This window comes from Papio anubis, chromosome 16 (assembly GCF_008728515.1).
Source record: "Papio anubis isolate 15944 chromosome 16, Panubis1.0, whole genome shotgun sequence".
In the NCBI taxonomy this organism is placed as follows: Eukaryota; Metazoa; Chordata; class Mammalia; order Primates; family Cercopithecidae; genus Papio; species Papio anubis.
The window spans coordinates 65,481,500-65,484,832 of record NC_044991.1 but is presented as its reverse complement, the minus strand read 5'-3'; the positions used below and the strand labels follow the sequence as shown (position 1 = coordinate 65,484,832).

The 3,333-nt window shown below is 48.5% G+C and overlaps 1 non-coding gene across 1 annotated transcript; it reads right to left on the bottom strand.

Annotated features, from left to right (window-relative positions):
- Nucleotides 1-488: 488 nt before the first annotated feature.
- On the bottom strand, nucleotides 489-595 carry LOC116270936. Its single transcript, XR_004179231.1, has one exon. It is a non-coding gene; the product is annotated as a U6 spliceosomal RNA (small nuclear RNA).
- Nucleotides 596-3,333: the final 2,738 nt, after the last annotated feature.

Here is a 3,333-nt window from a genome sequence, read left to right as displayed (position 1 = left end):
TGATTTGAGCCCCCAGACTCAGATGTCTGCATCTGTACCAGGAAGATTAGCAGCCAGAACACATAGATTGATGACTTGTCACAAAAATGATTTTTGAAAAATTATCTTGCACGTTTTTGAACACTTCCAGTTCTTAGTTGCTCGAAGTTCCTGAGTTCCCCAAGGCCCAGGTAGATGTGGTATCAGTGAGGGTGTCAGCTAGGAAAGGAACGTTAAGATGAAATCACAGGACAACAACCTACATTGCTATAAAATTAGAATCTTAAAACCAGCTGACGGCTGGGGGTGGTGGTTCACACCTGTAATCTCAGCACTTTGGGAAGCCAAGGCAGGTGGATCACTTATTGCCACGAGTTCGAGACCAGTCTGACCAACATGGTGAAACCCCGTCTCTACTAAAAATACAAAAATTAGCCAGGCGTAGTGGTGTGCATCTGTAATCCCAGCTGTTCAGGGGGCCGAGGCACGAGAATCTCTCTCTTTTTTTTTTAAATATGGAACGCTTCACAAATTTGTGTGTCATCCTTGCACAGGGGCCATGCTAATCTTCTCTGTATCGTTCCAGTTTTAGTATATATGCTGCCAAAGCGATCACCATGAGAATCTCTTGAACCCAGGAGGCAGAGGTTGCAGTGAGTCAAGATCATGCCATTGCACTCAAGCCCGGGCGATAGAGCAAGACCCTGTGCTCCCCACCACACCACCACCACCAAAACAAAAACAACAACAACAAAAAAAACCAGCTGGCAAGTTTCTGAACAAGCAACCCACTGGCTTCCCTGATGTCTCATGCCCAGCCAAATCCAGATGAGCCCATCAGTGACTTTCCACCGCCTCCTTGTCAGCACTGCTGCTGGCCATGGAGCTGCCCCACTGCTTCAGATCTGACCCCGTGTCCTGTATCAGTGACAGTGTCTTCAACCCAAGTATCAGAAACCACCAACTCACATTGCTTCAACAATAAACAAATTTATGATCGCAGAGAGGAAGTCCAGAGGGAGGACAGGCTTGAGATTCTGATTGATTCAGCAACTGACAGACATCTACAGGATCATCTTTCCATCTCTCTGTTCTCCCATCCCCATGTGTCAGATTTGCTGTTACACTGGCTTCTTTCATGGTTGCAAGATGGCTGCAGCAGCTCCAGCCGTCCCATCTAAACAGACTTTCCCCCAAATATCCTTTTCCTCTTCCTCCTCCTCCTGCTTTTTGTTTTTTCTTTTTGTTAAAATTATTATAAAATATTTCAAACCTGTGGACAAGAATAGACCACCTGGGTTTATAATACCTTAACATTCTGCCATATTTGCTTCCTAGAGTTCCTTTTAGTTCTAGGAATTTTGATACATCTATAGCTATGTGTTGTAACCAGGACCACAGTCAGGATATAGAAGAATCCTGTCGTCCCCCAAAACTCTCTCCTACTCTTTCAATTTGACGCAGCTTAAATCATAGGGAAAATATATTCTTCTCAGTAGAAATTCACAGATGGGGTGGATCAAGAGTTGGTCAATTCAAGGGCTGGATCTGTCTATTTTCCTGCTCTTCTGTCCTTGGGTTGTCGACTTTTTCCAGAAGAAAGTGAATTGGGTTTAGAGCCAGGCAGACCTGGGTTCATAGTCCCAGCCAGTCTACCCTACTCTGTGAGCCTGGCCAAGTTCCTCCACCTTTCTGAAATTGGGGTTCCTCATTTAAAGATGAGGAAACAGTGCTCCCCATGGAAGCTGTTCCTGAAGATGAAATGAGATAATAGGTGTGAATCCATTTACACAGAGAAGGTCCTCAGTAAATAATCATAAGTCAACCTTCATCACTAGCTGACTGGAGAGCCTCAGACTCCCCGGGGAAACACACCGGGGGCACTGGAAACTGAGCTCTTGGCCCTCTGGCCTCTGGGTTTGGACTGGATAGGTGCAAAGATAGAGGAATCTGTGGCTGACATTGCCTCTGTGAGCCTTCCACTCTGCCAGGGGCTGCGAGGAGCAGCAGCCATTGCCTGCCTTAGGTGAGCCCCTGCAGCACAGCAAGGCTGTTAAGGGGTGGTTTGGAACCTGACAAATCTGGGCCCAGATCCCAGCTCTGCCACTTCCTCACTCTGTGACTGTGAGCTTGCTGCTTAAACTTGCTGAACCTGTTTCCTCGTTTGTCCCCACACTCCATCCTCAGGCACAGGTCTTGCTCGGGTTTAATAAGAGGTCATCTCTGTGGTCACCTGAGGCCCTGTACTCTCCCTCCCCTCAGCTCTGATTCTCTAGCTCTTTCCCTCCCTCACCCACCAGGGTCCCCCCTTCCTCTGTGTGTCTGGCTTCCAGGCTATGCTGCCAGCCATTCTTTGATCCTGAGTGGGGGTTGCAGGTGAAGGAGGAGCTTGTGGTAGATGCTGGAGGGTGAAGGGGAGGAGAGGAGCAGGCCCTCCTGGAGATCCAGCCTCAAGGTGCAGTATGGAAAAGACAATCAGGCCAGCATGGTGGGAAGCCTAGGTGGGCAAATCTCTTGAGTCCAGGAGTTCGAGACCAGCCTGGGCAACATGGCAAAACCCCGTTACTACAAAAAATACAAAAATTAGCCAGCATGGTGGCCCACGCCTGTAGCCCCAGCTGCTTGGGAGGTTGAGGTGGGAGGATCATTTGAGCCTGGGAGGCAGAGGTTGCAGTGAGCTGTGATCTGCGCTCCAGCCTGGGTGACAGAGCGAGACTCCGTCTCAAAAAAAAAAAAAAAGAAAGAAAGACAATCAAACATTGTGTACATTTTGTATTACGGCGTAAACTCTTAAGAGGGTGTCTCCTGCTTTGTTATGCTGAAAAAAACACTGTCTCCTTCCCAGCTTCACTTCTCATAAACGGGCTCCTTTGAGTAATCTGGTCAGAAGGATATGAGCCTCCAAGGGGCACCCGGTGGGTGCTGATCTTCTTCATTATTACTAATACTAACATTTATTATTATTATTACAGCAATCCCAGAGTGGGACACAAGATATACTCAATAGTGAATCCATTGAAAGAAGAGTCAGAGCATAGTTCCAGACTCTAAGTACTTGGAGACTAAGGATAAGCTCAGTCTGGCCTGGCAAACCCCCAAGTCTTCCAGTGGGGGGCGTCTGCCTCGGTGCCGGGGGGCTGATGGAAGGGCTGATGGTTTTTCAGACTAAAGGCCTGAGCCCTGAACAAAGGGCAGTTTCTGGGACGAGCTGAAGGCTGAGGGAAAGGAAGACAAGATGGAGCAGCTCTCCAGGGGTGGGTGGAAGGGAGGGTGCCTCTCCGGCTTCTTTTGCGCAGGAAACTGGGGTGTTTCACCTGTGTCACAATGTTGGCTCATGGCAGGCCTGGCCTCTTC